This window comes from Pongo abelii, chromosome 14 (genome assembly GCF_028885655.2).
Source record: "Pongo abelii isolate AG06213 chromosome 14, NHGRI_mPonAbe1-v2.0_pri, whole genome shotgun sequence".
Taxonomy (NCBI): Eukaryota; Metazoa; Chordata; class Mammalia; order Primates; family Hominidae; genus Pongo; species Pongo abelii.
The window spans coordinates 48758542-48777222 of NC_071999.2; the positions used below are offsets into that span (position 1 = coordinate 48758542).

Here is an 18681-nt window from a genome sequence, read left to right on the forward strand (position 1 = left end):
TGACAGCAAGATACATGTGGCCACTCAGGGGCTCCCAAATAGTCTATCTCTAGGCCTTCACCCACCAAGCACTAGGCTTACAGCTGGTAGAATACATTCCTCTCCATCCCTTTCTCTTTGCCTTCCTCGTGAAACACTTAAAAACCACAGGAGCTTTGATTAACCTCAAATGATGTCACTTCCAATTTGTCATGCTCAGAGAAATTGTGACACCTGAAATTCTACTTTAATTCTGAAGCCTCCACTTAAAGGTTCAGAGACTAAAAAAAAAAGCTCACAACAGGCAGTTGAGGGATATCAATGCCTAACTGGCAATAGTGTAGTTTCATGGCTTAGATGGCTTATGTAAAATGCAAAAGGGGCGTATCTTTTGATCCAGCAATTTCTCTAATAAGAATTTACCCAAATGAGATAATTGCCCAAGTGTAAAATAGTATACATGCAAGTATGCTTAGAGCAGCAATGAATTTTAGAATGAAAAATTGGAAACAAATGTCTATGAGTAAATCTAGAGTAAACTCTAATAAACATCATTAGCTGCCTAGTCAGCGAGGCATTTCCGCTTCTTCTCTAACAAAACTCTTAGTTTCCAATTCATGAAGTTTGGACGAAGTTAGCATATGCTTCTACACAGATCTGAGACAATGAGAAAATGACATTCCCCCTGGTCACATGACCTACAATGGTGCAAGCAGAAGGAGTAAAAGAAGAGAAGCTCTTTTTCTCTGGAAAGTTAATGTGTTCCTAGAGATGCAGAAATTTTGCTACCATTAGGAGCATGAAAAAGAGTAAGAAATAGACAATTATAAAGAAAGAAATCCTATATCCTGATTAAATCATGCCTGAATCCCCTACCCACTGGATTTTTCAGTATGTTCCATTTATGCTAGTTTGCCCTGGGAAATGTATTACAATGAAAAGCATCCAATAAAAGTATTCAAGTCATTAAAAAAATTATTTATTGACATGGAGAGAGGCCCATTACATGTTATTATCAAAAAATGGATTATATAATAGTACACACAACAAAAATCTCATTTATTTACTTTATCTGCATATAGTATACGTATGTGTACACACACACACACACACACACACACACACAGACTCAAGAGATATGCCTGGATATGTCAACAATGGTTATCTCTAGTAGGAATTCTGAGTAATTTTACTTTCTTTTTGTATTCTTCTACAGTGTTTACCCGGGTGCAACAACATGCATTTTTGTGGGAGAAAAATAAGCTTCTAAAAACTGGCTATTTACTGATTCTGTCTGTCTCTAGTGTGAAATAAATGGATGGCTTTGCTTCGTATCCCTCTCCAAACTTAAGTGTTCCAGGAGAAAAAAAAATCAAGAAAACTAGCCAGGCACTCAAATTATTATTTCATTATAAAATTCCATGATGAAGCAATGAAACCCCTTTCAGATCTGAATTTATACACTCTGAAAAAGAAACACAGCCAGCGATACCTAAGTGTCTTTCTAGAAGGGTGGAAATAACATTAATCAAAATGAAAGATCCTACAGAAGCTGAACACTTCTTATCCCAAAAAGAGAGAATCCAAGGCGGGAGGGCAGAGGCATAGGCAGAGCAATGACACAGCTGCCTCCAGAAAGAGCAGAAACCTTTGAGGCCACGTAAAAGCTGCAAAGGGGTTCTGAGCGCTATCATATTAGACAGGTGGTACCTCACTGACTGTCGCTAGGTATCCACCCCTTTTTTTGTGTGGGATAAACCCCCAAGGACCTAACCTACCCCTCAGTAAAGGAGCCTTATTCTAGTCACTCCAGGCTCTCCAAAGGTAATAATTTCAAGGAAATTAGAAGACTAGATGTTCTCTGTGACCTCTTTCAGTTCTATAGTTATAACTTAATTAATTAAGTACATTACATACATTTTGTAAAGAGAGATTCTTTGAAAGACTTGAAAAACATGGGTTAGAGACATTGAGTGCTGTAGATTCAGGCTGGAAGTGACAGGTCTAAGAGGTAACGCTGGGTTTAGAAATATCCACTAAGTAAGCATCAAGGAGACTAGACATCAACTGACAACTGTGAGAGCCAACTACACATAAGGCACTCTCCTAGGCCATTTTGAATTTGATAAATTTAGCAATCTTTAAAGGATTGATAATGGCAAGAGATTTCCACCTTTTCATTTTTCTAAATTAAAACATTTGAAAGCAACAACAACAACAACAACAACAACAAAAGAAATATCTACCAAAGACAAACAGAAGTCAAAGATAAAAATCTCTATTTGTTTACTGGTGATTTTTTACCAGAGTCTGTAGAATCTTCCCAAAAAGTTCTCAGAAACTCTGGCTTCTAAAATCAGTTCATTGGTGTGATATCTCTTTTTTTTTTTTTTTTTTTTCCGAGACGGAGTCTCGCTCTGTCGCCCAGGCTGGAGTGCAGTGGCGCCATCTCAGCTTACTGCAAGCTCCGCCTTCCGGGTTCACGCCATTCTCCTGCCTCAGCCTCCCGAGTAGCTGGGAATACAGGCACATCTGCCACCATGCCCGGCTAATTTTTTTTTTTTTTTTTTTTTTGTATTTTTAGTAGAGATGGGGTTTCACCGTGTTAGCCAGGATGGTCTCGATCTTCAGACCCCATGATCCGCCCGCCTCGGCCTCCCAAAGTGCTGGGATTACAGCATTGGTGTAATATCTCTTTAAAGTAAAAGGAATCTTATAGATATAAAGTAACTGCAAAGATAGTAGGATAATTTCCATCAGTTCCAAAGTTAATTTCTAGCAGTTATTTGTTGCTTTTACAATAAATTACTACACTACTTACATTGTATTTCATGATACTGGCATTATTCACAGTTAGACACTATTTTGTTCGGAGAAAGTCACGGTACTCAAAGAAAATAATCTAAAATAAACACCAAGTATCAAATTGTCTATACTACATGCTGGCTTTGGGATCAAGTTAAAGATGCATCCCCAAAAAGCATTCCTCCCACTCAAAATTACAAGCATGCACTAGGTTATCCATTTGTCTATTCTGTGTCTGATTGTAATTCCCTCCCACCTAAATGGACTGTTGGCAGCCTTCAATCCTACAGAGCATAAAAATGGGAAAGAAGATCCCAGCACTTTGGGAGGCCGAGGCAGGTGGATCACCTGAGGTCAGGAGTTTGAGACCAGCCTGGCCAACATGGTGAAACCCTGTCTCCACTAAAATACAAAGAATTAGCTTGGCGTGGTGGTGCATGCCTGTAATCCCAGCTACTCGGGAGGCTGAGGCAGGAGAATCACATGAATCTGGAAGGCAGAGGTTGCAGTGTGCTGAGACCGTGCCACCACACCCCAGCCTGGGCGACACAGCAAGACTCTGTCTTAAAAAAAAAAGAAGGAAAGAAGACAATACTGAGTGGTTCTCAAACTTCAGTTCCAACAAGAATCCTTTATGGACTATCTTCAGCGTTCTGCATCAGTAGCTTGAAATGGGCTGCTAGCTGTAATTTTAAAAACAACCTAGATAGATCTGAATAGTGTACGGATCGCCCTTTGGGAAACAATGATGTAGATCATTACAAGGGCATTTTGTCACTTACAGATAATCAAACCTGATTCTATAACTCTATCCTGGATCATTCTACTCTTCTCTACATTTATGGTCACTGTTCTTGTCCCTTGTCCAGGAATCCACCACCATCTATTCCTCACTTGAAAATAATTTCCAAATTAGTTCTCTTGTTTCTAGTCTTGCCCTCTCCAATCTCTCCTCCAGAAACTTGCCAGAAGGGTTTTATGTATTACAAATCAGACCACATCACTTCCCTTAAAACCCTTCAATGGCAGCTTAAGGAGTATAGGATTTCCTTTTGGTGGCTGCACAATATCGTGAATATACTAAATGCCACTGAATTGTTCACTTTAAAATGGTTCATTTTGTGTCATGTGAATTTCACCTCATTTTTTTTTTAAATGGCAGACAAAAGCAAAAGCAAAAACACTTCAGTGGCTCTCCATTGCACATAGGAGAAAATCCAAAGTCCCCAGCATGGTTTACTAGGTCCGGCATAATTGGGTCCTAACCTCCACCTCAGCAGCCTTGTTCCCGCCACCGTTCACCTTTCTCTCTATACTCTCCAGCCACACTGGCCTCCTTCTGGTTTCTAAAAGCCAAGCTTTCACACATCTGGACTTCATACTTGGGACTCTCACCTGGATAACCCCATCCACCCTTCAGGTATGAATTTATAAATTACTCTTCCATATAAGCCTCCTCTGACCACTTCACCCTCATTATGCCCTTTCAGAGAAACCCGGTTTTTTCAAAGTACTTATCATAAGATCCAATTACATAATTACTGTTCTGTTTATTGGTTTGATGTATTTTCCAGTAAACTGTAGACTCCCAAGACAGGAATGCTGCTTATTTTGTTCACCACTATGTTCCCAGCATCTCATGTGAACTTGGCACAACAAATACCTATTCATTAGGCACGCACAATGAATATCTAGCATGCTTTTCTCCAAAAACATTAAATCTCTACAAAATGATTAAAGGCCTATAATCGCAATATCATATGAAAATTAAAATGTTACAGTTATTCTAAAATTCATAATAACCAGATGAGAAAACTCAGAAACTTCTTAGAATCAACTCAATATAGAGTACATCCACCAAGCACAGAAAACAGCTTCTCTAACTTCTACAGCACCTGCTTTGTGATGCTTGATAGAATCAAGTCTCTAATGCCCAAGAAAATTCCACTTAAAAACTCTCTCTTCATGCCACAGCACATTACCAAGTAATAAGGAAAGAAACATTGTGTACATCTCTGCAGAAAGATACAACTGAAATGGATAAAAGACTAGAATTCAGAAAAATGTCAGGAGAAACTGTTAGCTACTTTCACATAGGCATGACTTTCTTGAAAAAGGGTGTATAGAGTACTACCAGAAAATAAGGGCCCTGGACTTAGTCGGTTCTGAGAGATAAAGAAAAAGGAAAATGGAAGACAAACTCACATAAAGGCAGGCATAATTGGTGTTTTGTTACTAAACAAACTGCTCTTCAGTGATTATAGGTGTGCACGTGATTGATTTTTTCCAATCTTGCACTTGTATTAACTAGAACCCTAATTTGTCCATGAGGCTGAAGTGTGTCTTAATTACTTGCCTTCAAAGCTTATGCCCATTTAAAATAAGCTTATTTCTTTTCCATTGTCAGTTCACTCAGAGCCGCCTAATCCACAATCCTCCTGCCCAGCACTCACCACTTCTGATCATTATGGAGAGCAGAGGCAAGGGATGGCCTTACAGACAGGTTCCAAAAAAATCCATCTATTCATAACTGTGTGCACCAGCCCACAACACATCCCCCAGCCCTGCTCTCACTGCAAGGGCAACAAAACATCAAAACCTGAACACATTTACCATCCACACCACAAGCCACAAGTGATCTTTCTTTTCTTTTCTTTTTTTTTTTTTTTTTTTGAGATGGAGTTTCGCTCTTGTCACCCAGACTGGAGTGCAATGGCGTGATCTCGGCTCCCCGCAACGTCTGCTCCACAGGTTCAAGCAATTCTCCTGTTCGGCCTCCTAAGTACCTGGGACTACAGGTGCCTGCCATCATGCCCAGCTAATTTTTGTATTTTTAGTGGAGACGGGGTTTCACTATGTTGGCCAGGCTGGTCTTAAACTCCTGACCTCAAGTGATCCACCAACCTCGGCCTCCCAAAGTGCTAGGATTACAGGCCTGAGTCACCGTGCCCAGCCTCTTTTCTTTTTTTAGAGACAAAGTCTCCCATGCTCTTTCACCTAGGCTGGAGTACAATGGCATGATCATAGCTCACTATAATCTCAAACTCCTCTGTGTTCAAACAATCCTCCCACCTCAGCCTCCTGAGTAGCTTGTGACTACAGGTGTGCATCCCTAATATTTTTAATTTTGTAGAGACAGGGTCTCACTTTGTTGCCCAGTCTGGTCTCGAACTCTTAGTCTCAAGTGATCCTCCCACCTTGGTCTCACAAAGTGCTGGAATTACAGGTGTGAGTCACCTCACCTAGCCCACAGGTGATTTTTCAATACTTAAGTTTTCTTCTGCCAAAGCTTTGAGTTTTCCCAGGCCTCAGGTCAGTAGACCTGGTGGTGATCTGCATGGTTACTAATTTTAAGACTATTCCTATGTGTGCTACAATGCCTAAACTGCTCCTAGCATCTGAGGATGGAGAGCCCACGATTGGGTGGTTGATGTGCCCTTTTGAATATCTTAGTTAGAGATAGCGCTAAACCTTGTTCTTAATTGAGGCTCCAGCTTCCTGCTCTCTCTGCTTGGCTTGGGGCCCCTGGAGAAAGAATGAAGCTGCTGGGGGGCCTACATGGCTGCAACCAATAAAACCTCTTTCCAACAGAGACAGGGAGCCTGAAGAGTCACCACAATGCCCCACTGCCACCCCTAAGGAATCCAAGTTGCTCTTTTGTGCCTCCTTCCTTAAGGCAGTGTGTGTGACCACTATGGTGGCCCCCAGCTTTGCTCCATTGACAGACCTTCTTAATTTGCCTTGTTTGAAGATGCTACTTGAGGCCTGTTTTTTCTTAACCAAGCATTCTTATTAATGTTCTTGACATTGTTTTTATGATATAACCACATATACTTCCAGAGGCAATAAGGTGGAGGAGGCTGATAATAATATAAAAAGTATTTTCATGCAGTAAAGTGCCAGCCAAACCAAACTCTATGGAGCAGAGGTATGAACTGAAAGCCAACGTACATTTAGGAATGAATCATAAGACCAATATGTTAGTATGTTAAGGGTATAATACATAAGAGATGAGGTCAGTAAGAACTGCTGGTAGAAAATAAGATAGGGAGTGTTAGCAAATGAGGGTTTGAAGGACAGAATAACAAAGACATTGGAGTGAGATTGCCAAGTTGACAAACATGTATGAAAAAGAGGTGCTTAGAAACCACAGACGAGGAAGGAATGAAGAATCAGCAAAGGGACAGAGATTCCTGGTGGCAGGGGTGAAGTTATAAATGCAGGTAACGTCCACCCCACCTGGAACTAGTAAGATTTTTTGGAGTGGAAGAAGCTACAATGTCAGAAGACAAAAAATCTCACCAGATTTATAACATTACCATGCTTTGAGGAACTGGGGAATGTCTAATTTAGAAAATAGAAATATTGTCAAGATTTTCCACTGAGGAAATTAACTGCGGAGAATTGACTACTCAGGTGATGGAGGTGCAGACAGCCTACCACCAGATAGTGAGGTAATCTAGAGATTAGCATGAACAGGAAGCACTACCTCCCCTGGACTATAGCAGGAAGTAGTATTGCTGGAGTCTGTGGGACAAAGTCACTAGTAAGCAGCTAGAACCAGAGAAGGTCTGTTGAGCACAAGCTGTGCTACAGATGTGAATTCCCATTGCCAGGGATGCTACCCACAGCTAGGGAAAAAAAAAAAAAAAAAATCCTGCATCACCCTTTTCCATGCGGTCTCCCACCAGTGCCTCCCAAGGGTAAAACACAGCAAGCCAGCTGACTCAGAAATCTGAGAAAGCAGCCTGCAGGGGTGAGCCCCCTCATATACAGAGAGGAGGAAGGAAGAGCAAGGAATGCTGTACCCAACACCAGAGAGAAGGATAGAAATGCTGGTGAAAGGAAGAGGAGTTCCAGTGAGCTTGAATAAGAAGCTCCTTTTACAATAGGCATACTTTAAAAAGGTTTGCTTATTGCCATACAATGGTAACAAGGGAATAAATAAACCAGAAGTTCTACCTTCTGGAATAGCTGACTGACCTTCCTGCCACATTCAAATGGCCCCTGATGCTGCTATGCAGGACCCACATTGGAAGGGGGTTGGGGAATTTATTCTCTGTTACACTTTCTTCAGTTACAATTAAGTCAGGACTAGTCCAAACAGGTGAAAAAAATTCTTAAGAAACATTCTACACTAAAAAAGGCTGACTTTTAAAATGAAAAATATCATAAATAGTCCATAAAAGTAAATACATATGTGCACACATACATACACACACATAGTTGTACAAGTAAAACTGAGGAAATCTGAATAAGATTGATGGATTATATCAATGTCAATATCCTAATAAAACTGTACACTATAGTTTTATAAGAAGTCATCTTTGTGGGAGCTGGGCAAAGGGTACACAGGATCTCTCTGTATTATTTATTTTCTTTTTTTTTTTTTGAGACAGAGTCTCACTCTGTTGCCCAGGCTGGAGTGCAATGGCATGATCTCGGCTCACTGCAACCTCCGCCTCCCGGGTTCAAGCGATTCTCTTGCCTCAGCCTCCCAAGTAGCTGGGGTTACAGGCGCCCACCACTATGCCTGGCTAATTTTTTTTTTTTTTTTTTTTGTATTTTTAGTAGAGGCGGGATTTCACCATGTTGGTCAGGCTGGTCTCGAACTCCTGACCTCAAGTGATCCACCCCCTTGGCCTCCCAAAGTCTGTATGATTTCTCAAAATAACATGTGAATCTACAATTATCCCAAAATAAAATGTTTAATAAAAAATAGCATAAGTATGTACATAATATCCACAATTAACAAGGCTTCTTTTCTACTGTGTGTCCGGGGCCCCTTACACTCACATGCTCAGTATTTCTACTGTCAGCACTCTTTTGTTCTCACTGTTAAGCAAAGCCCAGTAAACTCTTTGCTGACCCACTCCACCACTTCTTATAATTTGGTCTTTTCTTTGTCATTGACTCAATAACACTTTTGCAAAAATATGGGGATGATGTCGGGTTACTATTGTTTGATTATTCAGCCTTTGTATTTCTAACTATAGAGAGAGCCAGAATATTAGTATTCCTACGTGGGACAATTAGAAGCCTGCCTTATCTTATTTCATATCTTCTAACAAGCTTCAACCTCTTCATTTCATAATTAAGCATTCAATTCAAAACAGCTCTCTTTACAGATTTATGTTTTCTTTCTCTCACTCTCTTTACCCCTTTATCCCCTTTGGGAGCTAGTGGCCTAAGAACTGGCAGGAAAAACTGCAGTCAAAAGCTTGGCATTGACAGAACAAGAGGAAAAAAAACAATCCCACCCCCAGCTACTACTCATTCACTTAGCTAAAATATAGGCTATCAAAGCATCAGGGAAAACAACAGATACAAATGCACAGAGTCATACTAGGTCTTCCAGAAACTGATGGTGGATGAAAACCACCTCTTCGCCAAGAGCAAGGGGGGAAAAAATCACTATTCATCACAAAATGATGCACCACAGATCTCTCTTCAGCTCTCCTTCTCTACAACTCCACAAATCCTTCCCATAAAATATAACTTTCTTCCTTTAATGATCTGATAGTGAATTATTCATATTCTTCAATTTATCTTTCCTTCATTTATGCTCAGACATGTACTACTTGACTGGGAACATCACACTTCAGGGACTATTGTGGGTTGGGGGGAGGGGGGAGGGATAACATTGGGAGATATACCTAATGCTAGATGACGAGTTGGTGGGTGCAGTGCACCAGCATGGCACATGTATACATATGTAACTTACTGCACATTGGGCACATGTACCATAAAACCTAAAGTATAATAATAATAATAATAATAATAATAATTACAATAAAAGAAAAAAAAAAAGAAAAAAAAAAGATTATAGATTATAGGCAAGACAGAGGATTCCCAGCCCTTTCAGGGGTTCCAAGTCCAATGGGCAGGGCAGGGCAGGGCAACAGGACGAGACGGAGGGCTAACACTCATCTGGGGAATGGCAGGTAAGTGACCACATGGCGCAGGCCTCTATATCATGCTGACTGTTTTAGAGAATCCATCTCAAATCCTTTCCGTATCTCCATCCCAACAGTTACACCTTAGCTTAGGTACTCATGATTGTCTGAGCAGTGCCACTTCCTAGCTGGTCTCCATGTCCCCAACTCCTCCTCCATCAATCCATTTCCCACACATCTGCCAGAATCATCTTTCTAAGCTGCAAATCTAAGGAGCAATGCCCTCATCAGTAGGTCTCTATCACCTGAGGCCAGGTCTCCCAAACTTGCCTCGTTATTTAAAAAAAAAAAAAAAAAAAAAAAAAAGCAGATTCTCCATATCTTATGTTGAAGAAGCCAACCTTGTGACAGAATTTAAGTGCAAGTTATTTATTTGGGGAGGGATCCTAGGAAGTACTGGTAGAGGAATGGAGAAGGGAGACAGCCATTTTTAAAGCACAGGTTGTCTAGCTGGCTATGACTGTGGGTAACTAAGGATGCTAGCATATTACCCAACTCTCTCATGTCACTGGCTGAGGTCTATTCCTGAGGCCATTAACTGTGCTGCACTACTAAGCTTCCCCGCACACGAGAAAGAAACCCCGGGTGGGGAATAGGAGGTACTTGCAGAACTGCATCCTGAAGCAGGGAGTGTCAGGGCATGAGTAGCAAACTATGTCTGCTGCACCAGGCCACATCCCTGAAGATGTCCATTCAGTGGGTCTTGGGTGGGATCTGGAAATCAGTATTGCGACAAACCCATCGTGGGATTCCTATGAACAGACAGATTTGAAAAACACTGACAACATTATTAAGTCCAAAATCTTTGGTGGACTCTACCAGGTCCTCCATGGTCTGTGTCTTCTGCCCTGCTCTCCATACCAACCTCCATGCACAGTCCACTTGCCAGAACACATTGAATCTGTGCACTTCCCTGCAAGCAGCATGCTCTCTTCCATGAGCAGCAACTGTGCCTTAAGAAACTGCATGAGGCCGGGTGCGGTGGCTCACACCTGTAATCCCAGCATTTTGGGAGGCCGAGGTGGGCAGATCACGAGGTCAGGAGATCAAGACCATCCTGGCCAACACAGTGAAACCCCGTCTCTACTAAAAAGAAAATACAAAAAATTATCTGGACATGGTGGCAAGCGCCTGTAGCCCCAGCTACTTGGGAGGCTGAGGCAGGAGAATGGCGTGAACCCAGGAGGCAGAGCTTGCAGTGAGCCGAGATGGCGCCACTGCACTCCAGCCTGGGCAACAGAGCGAGACTCTGTCTCAAAAGAAAAGAAAAAAAAAATCTGTATGATCCCCAAAGCCAAATACAGTACCATTTATGCAGTAAATGCCCAACAAATGTTTATTAAAGAAATAATCCCCAAAGAAATACATAGTATATTATTTAAATGGTATTGAAAGGTTCCCTGGACAAAAAAAAAAAACCTTCCCTATGTGTTAAAATAGTAGGTACAATTCCACTATTAAAACTAAGCAAATACATATTGAGCACCTAATATATGCAAGACACTCAGGAATCCCTCCAGAAAAGTACTTTAACCTTTTATCAGCTTTTACTCTTTAACAAAGATGTGCTGATACACAGATGTGAATAAAACCCTACAAAGGAGATAAACACCTGGGCAGTGGTAAAAAGGTAAAGGGCACTCACTGTAAAAGGAACTGGAGGTATGAAAGACTACCTATCCTGTGATTCTGTCAGGGTTGTCTTCAGGGACACTACCTCCTCCCTCACAAAGATTCAACAGGATAAAGAAGAAAGTTTTATGTCAATGGCACAAACACCTGGAATTATGACTTCTTCCAATGACTAGAAATGTGGTACTTGGGATCCAGATGGTAACTCTGAGCTCTATCCCTTCCATCCACAGTAGCTTCTGGGGCTTTTGAGATGCTCAAGGTGCTCTCTTGCAAATGAGACCAGAGCAAAGGCTTCGGCCACTGAAGTCATTACAGCCCTCACCTGTGGCTTTTCTCCCACTGTTAGAGATGTTAACACAGCACCTTGGTCACATTCCAGTCTGGATAATTACATTGGGGCTAGCAAACTTCACCCTCCAGCACCAACTAAACAAACTATTCCTTTGGACTTGCGGCCATAACCTTTGTTATGCTGCTGTGGGCTATTAAAGAGCTATTCTATACTTAGGATGGCTGTATTTGTGGAAAATAAATAGCCCTGGCATTACTTTCTATACTGACAAGAAATATATTCCAAAATATCGCTGGCTAAGTTGGCTATTTTGGCTTAAAATATGCAGTGCCAGAAACAATTAGAAATTACAGTAATTTCTTCTCCATTCTCTAAACTTTTACTATCCACACAAATGAAGCTTGAAATATTTGCAGCATTACACAAAGAGGGAGAGATGATGCATTAATTCCACAAAATATATACTTAGTGTCTGCCATATGCCAGGCTATATGTCGTAGGTACAGGGCGCTGTTCTCAGTGCTGGGGGTTATGTTGACAGTGTAAATATGAAAATTTTCCAGAGGGAGTAATTCAAATGAATTCTTCCTATGCTGCTACATTTCTAAAAATCTGAATACATTATCTTTACTTGAAAAACTACCATACACAGTTCTCCCAATCAAATACTACTTTTGTCCACTATTTTTTTTTTTTAGATGGAGTTTCGCCCTTGTTGCCCAGGCTGGAGTGCAATGGCGCAATCTCGGCTCACTGCAACCTCTGCCTCCCGGGTTCAAGCGATTCTCCTGTCTCAGCCTCCTGAGTAGCTGGGATTACAGGCATGCGCCACCATCCCGGCTAATTTTGTATTTTTAGTTGAGATGGGGTTTTTCCATGTTGGTCAGGCTGTTCTTGAACTCCCGACATCAGGTGATCCGCCCGCCTCGACCTCTCAAAGTGCTGGGATTACAGGCGTGAGCCACTGCGCCCGGCCTTGTCCACTATTTAAATAAGAGTCTGTAGGACCTTAAACTCTGTGTGTATGTGGAAGTATATGTGTACCTAAGAGTGAGAAAATATGCCTTCCTGGCTATCCTGGAGGGTAGCAAACAGAATGCTGCTTATATATTTATTTGTTTGCTTATTTTTAGCAATCATCCCGTTTGGGTGGGTAGGAGTTTACAGGTTATAATAGCAGAAGCTGACATAAGAAAATTGAAAACATAAATATCTCTTGTTTAAAGCTCTTTACTGTATGAAAGAAACACAAATCAGGCCCTCTGATATTCTATCATAGGAATGAAAAGTGACAAAAAGAAAAAAATATAAGTATTGTGTGTGTTTGCACATACACACAGATTATCTTGCACATGAAAATAGGAGAGGGAAGTTAATTAAATCTCAAGATTCCAGTAGGTTAAATTAAATGTATGAACTAAAGAATATTTAACATCACACTATGCAAGTGGATACAGAAATAGTTCAGAAATTTTTTTAAGCAACATAACCTCGAAATTCAGATTAATCCTAGTGGATCTGAAACAAGTACTTCTCCTAGACAAATTATATCTAGACAGTGGAAAATAGATTTTTTTTAAAAGTGAAGTTCACTTGAAATATGCCAAATTATTATTCTTTTGGAAAATCCTTCTAGCTAGAACAAGTTAATAGCAGGCTTCTAAAACTAGGTTTAACATGCTGTAAATCCATTTATTCCCCTCTACAAATCTACTAAAGTACATCTTTTCTGGTGAAAAGGACTCTTTAATGGTACTTAATACTGTCACTACATTGTTTCTCCAATCAGTCAATGTCAAGGTTTTCTACTTAAGGAGTTACATTAAAGTTAAATGCTTACTTTTGTCATAAATAATAAACAATGGAATACAGATTATTTAAAATAGCACACGGAACCTCTAAATGTATTACACACAATATATATTTCCTAAGTTTAGAAGAAATGACTAATAATGCATGTATGACCCAAGTTTTCCATCCTATAATCCATTCATTATCATTTTAGCATTAAGTAACAATCTGCACTATCACCTCTCTCAGAGATAGATGACTCATCTTCCACTAACAGGCATTAGGTAACACCTTTGGCAAGATGGCTTTGATCAAAGACTGAAACAAATATTATGCAGGGACACAGGCACCCCACGAACTTTAAAGAGCCCAGATCACTACACCAACAGTATGTCCATTGCTTTGTAGGATAGGAGATTGTAATGAGTGATTGATTAATTAGCTATAACGTAAGGTATACAAACTGACCGGTACAATCTTGAGTCTCATCCCTGTTGAAAATTCACACAGAATAAGGATTATTAAAGACTGCCCAAAGCTATAGACAACTACCAAAGCAAGGGACTGGGCTTCCCAGTTTAGGGAAAGAGGCAGGAATCATAGCACTTTTAGAGACTGAAGGCACAATATATTATACACAATGCATCTAAGACCACAATCTAGCCTAGTGTGTCAATGTTGATTTTTTACTCTCAAATGTTATCGTATTTTCTAAGTACAATATCAGAAATTACAATATTAGGTTTTTATTAAGATAAAAATCTTGGTTGCAAATGTTATGTAAATAAAAAACAAAGAAAGAATAATCAAGGAGAGAAATGAGGGGGAAATGGTCAAGTGTGACCCAGGGGAAGACATCCTGAGACTGGGTCTGTCACCAGGGTTGTGTCACATAATCTCACTACGCCTCAGTGTTCCTTAATATTAAAGGGTCAGGCTAAAGCCTCAGTCTCTACTTCATTCCTAGCAGTAAAATCCTGCCATCTATTTAGGTATCATAGAAAACTCAGGTTTTTGTAATATCCTAAGAGCACCTGGCAGCACTTAAAATTTGCTTACGATGTTTAATGACTAAAAAGGGAAGAATGAGAAGGGTCTAAACAATCCTCCCAATCTTGCATTTTTCAGTTTATATTGGGCTTAAGAGGGCAATTGAAGTTAGATGCTTCATTTCATCCCACAATAATTCTTATTATAATAAAACATTTAATATTCCTTAAAAAACATCCAAAAAAAAGAAACAGCTTCACCTTACTCAAATGAAACTTAGTGGATCTGTCTCACTTGGAGGGTTGCAATGCCTGAGCTACAGTGTGAGTATCAGGATGTGGAAGCAGCTGTCACTGCTTTGTTTTTCATTCACAGTAGGTGGTTGCCAGGCAACAAAATACTATTGTCTGTTTCCATGATCTATTGGCCAATTCTACTGGTGATAATGCTTTCTACAGTTTAAAACAGGGCCACCTTTTGGACAAAAAGAAATGAGAAAAAATTCTAAGGATGACAATAACATATATATGAATAAATACATTGAATGTACCCTAAAATTATGTGTATAAATATACAACGGTGTGCTGATATACATACAAATATTTTGCATGTATGCATATGTGATTATATACATTCTCTTACATACAAACCCATCTAAATTTAATAGGCCCACAACTTGAAACTAAATCCCTTAGGGAAATCAAGGTATGAACTAGAGAAATAAAAACACAGAATTATTTTCTTAACAATAGCAATAATTTCCAATTTGTCGCATATATCAAATCCTGTTTCTTGAATAGGAGGTCCTCCAGTCAGAGAAGCAATTCTGTCTACTTATATAAAAATAATAATAATGGGAAGCCTTTACCATCTACTTTAGAATCATGTAATACATTTAATATGTTGTTTTACTATCATATGCTACCAATGTGTACAAAGATAATTCAAAGAGTGTTGCTGTTTACAACCAAGAATCTTAAATTTTATTCATCTTAAAAATAATTGAATTGTTCTCCCTGGAATAGCCTCATGTGATTCCCCACTTTGTTTTGATATGGGTCCCTGGGGAACAACAGTCATGCTATGTTACTCTTGCATATTTCACTAGCTTACAAATAAAATAACACACAGTGTACTCAATATAAAGTTGTCAACATTAACTTGCATCAGTTGCTGTTTGTTTTGCATTGACAAGGCTTCTAAAGATAAGAATTACAATATTCTTAGATGTACAGACACAACATCAAAACAGCCTGAAGGAATTAAAGCTGGAAAATGCTAGAGGCAATCATGCTTTGAAATGAAGAGAAATCAGTATCATTTATACGTACACATATATTTCTTCAAGGCTCTAAATAATGCCAGAACAATCTGCATTTTATGCAATGCTCATCCGTCTTCCCTCACAATATTCCGAAAGCACTTTAACTATTTAATGCATCTCCTCCAAGAGGGCTTTCACTTTTTCAAACTCATTATCACTTTCAAATCTGTATATTACAAGAAACTGGAATAAGCAATATCCATTACATGAATAGACATTATTAATATAAAGTCTCTATCAAACTGGCAACGCTACTAAAACAAAAGCAGAGTGTGTTAACCATAAGCTAAGTACCAGCTAATATTACCACTTTGCTTGACAGAGCCATCTCCAACAGCACGCACCCACCTCTCGAGAGGGCCCACCAGCTCAGCTTTCCAAGCTCGCTCACCTGTGTCTCTCCTCCAGGAATCAATTTCCTTCCCACTTTCTCCACCCTCTTCAGATCCCTTAAGCACCCTTCATTACCTTCTCCAAACTACCAGACTCAAACCTGCAGCCCAGTTGGCCAGGAAGCTCTCCATACGCACGTATTTCCTGCATTCTCCCGGGTCTACTTTTAAAAATTGCTACCACCAAACAAATGCAATCTTAACAAAATTAGGATTACAAAGCCAGTTTCTTTTTTCATGTAATGTTACAGCAGTGAAAGATTGAGGGAGAGAAAAGGAGAGAAGCAGGAGTGTATCTGGGTGAAGAAGCGTGGCTCAGTGGCTATACAGTGAGACGCAGAGATTCCACAGAGCTGGGCTTGCCCACCTGTCGACCCCACTTTCCCCATGTGCTCGCCGCGGGATGACAACCACAACACTCCAGAACTACCCCCCTCCGAAAGAGGGCGGGGTTACGCCTTCAGCCAATCAGGACCCGCGAGCCCCGGGTGTCCAACCTATGGGGTGGCTGTGGCCGTGCACGGGGAGGACATGGGGTGGTCTGGGAGGGGCCGCGTCCGTGGGAGGCTCGCACGTGTCGGGTCCAAAGAGGCGGGGAGGCGGCCGGCGTCCAGCGGCCGAGGCGCGGGCTCTGCACCCTGGCAGCGGCCGAGTCCGGCTGCCCCAGTGCCTCCTTTACCTCGCGCTGGGCCAGGCAGGGCGCGCTCCCGCCGACGAAGACCTGTCCAAGGTGTCCGAGCTCCCCGCGAGAGGGAACAGTCACAAATAACAATAGTACCCCACGCAGACGAGGCGGGGAGGAAAGTTTCCGGCCCGCAGCAGAGCGGAGTCCGCCAAGGCTGGAGGAGAAGGGATGCAGAGCGGGAGGGTGAAAACCTGAAAGAAGAGGGCAGCGGGAGCACTGTGTGGGGAGGACCGAGTCCCGGGGGCGACGCCCGCCGGGGGAGACGGGTGCGGGGTGCGCTGTCCAAGGTGCAGGGGAGGTGACTGGCGCGCGGCGGGCGCGGAGCCCGGAGCCGACACTGGATGGCGGGCGTAGGGGAGAGCGGGGAACAGCTGTCTGGGGCGCTGGGCACCCCCGGGCTCGTAAAAGTAAGGGAGCTTGAGACGGGGCACGGCGGGGAAGGGCGTGGGGGCTGCACCGAAGCCCTCACGCGTCCACGCACCCCTCCTTACCAGCCTCACCTCTAGCTCCACTCCCCTCCCCCCTCGCCCACTCCCCTCTCAGTCTAGATCCAGGTGCCTTGGCGGGGGCGAGACCAGAGGACCCCGGCTCGGAGCCCGGACGCCCCAGGGATGCTGCGGGCCCCGGAGCTGCTTACCTGGGGCCGCCGTATGGGGAGCGGAGGCAACCCGCTGCGCGGAGTGGGGCGCCGGGCGCGGCGCGGCTCCTCCTAGCCTCGGCGTCCTCCTCCTTCTTTGCTTCTCCCGGACTCTGTCCCGGGCACGGAGCTGGTAGACGCGGCCAGGCTGCAGTCGCCGTTCCCTCTGCCGCCGCCACCGCCGCCGCCGCCGCCGCTGCAGCAGACAGAGGACGCCCCGTGGCGGCTGGAAGCCTGTGTGAGTAGCGGCGCCCGGGAGAGCGGGGATCTGCTGAGGGGCGCTGGAGACTCCGCGGCTGGAGTCGCGCGGGCGTGCGCACGCGCGCCTGCGAGTGTGAGTGTATGGGTGCGCGCGCGCCCACGGGGTGGGGGAGTCGCGAGGGGAGGGGGAGAGAGGCCGAGAGATGCTCGTAGGGACCGAGGCAAAATTCTACGCCCCCGGAAATCCGTAAACGCGGGGAAGGAGGATCGAACGCGCGTCTCGCTTGGAGAAGCTGCCCACGGGGCGGCAGCAGAGGAGGAGGGGAAGTCAGCGAGGCGCGCTAGGGCTCGGGATCCCAGCCCGGCAGAGCCGAGCGGAGCGCGCAGCCACCGATGCAGCAGAGGCGGCGCCCGCAGCCCACGGTCGCGCTGCCCCCTCTCGGGAGGGGCCGAGGCCGCTCGCTCCCGCCACCGCCGCCGCGGTCCGGACTGCTCTACTGGGAGCGGGGGAACCGAGAGAGGGACCGCACGGTTGCTACGGCGACCCTGGAGGCGCCGGGCCCGCTGAAGGGCCAAGAGTAGAACACGGGCGCACGTGGCCGACTCCAGGCTGGAGCGGGCGTGTTCCAGGGTTGTGATCTTGGGGTAGACGGTGGAATTGGGCCGCGTGGCCTGGGCAGATCATGCGGGGTGTGCGGCCCAGAGTGGCTCGGCCGGGGTGCGGTCAGCATTCAGGTTGGTAAGGATGAGGGGATCCTAACCCCTGGTGACATGTTGCCTTTTTTTCCTCCTTGGAGGCTACTTTTTCTCAAAGTTATCCACTTCCCAGGTAAGAGTGCCGGCCTCCTCTTTGTTAGGATTCAACTTAGCTGTGTAGGCATCTAAGCAGTGCCTCCTTAAAGTCAGGCTCGTCCAAGAACCTCTCCCACCACCGCCCCCCACACACCCACATCCCCCGCCCCTCCATCCCAACTACATTGTAATACTTTAGAAA

The 18681-nt window shown here is 43.3% G+C and overlaps 1 protein-coding gene across 10 annotated transcripts in view; it reads right to left on the minus strand.

The window, feature by feature from the left end:
* Positions 1-18191, minus strand: part of ENOX1 (ecto-NOX disulfide-thiol exchanger 1) — a 571794-nt gene extending 553603 nt beyond the window's left edge. Inside the window, exon 1 of one of the 10 annotated variants that reach the window (XM_054528960.2) lies at positions 17487-18191. The gene's annotated coding sequence lies outside the window, so the exon portion shown is untranslated. The remainder of the gene's footprint in view (positions 1-17486) is intronic. The other 9 variants (XM_063714804.1, XM_054528961.2, XM_024230979.3 and 6 more) reach the window with 9 other exon arrangements.
* Positions 18192-18681: the final 490 nt, after the last annotated feature.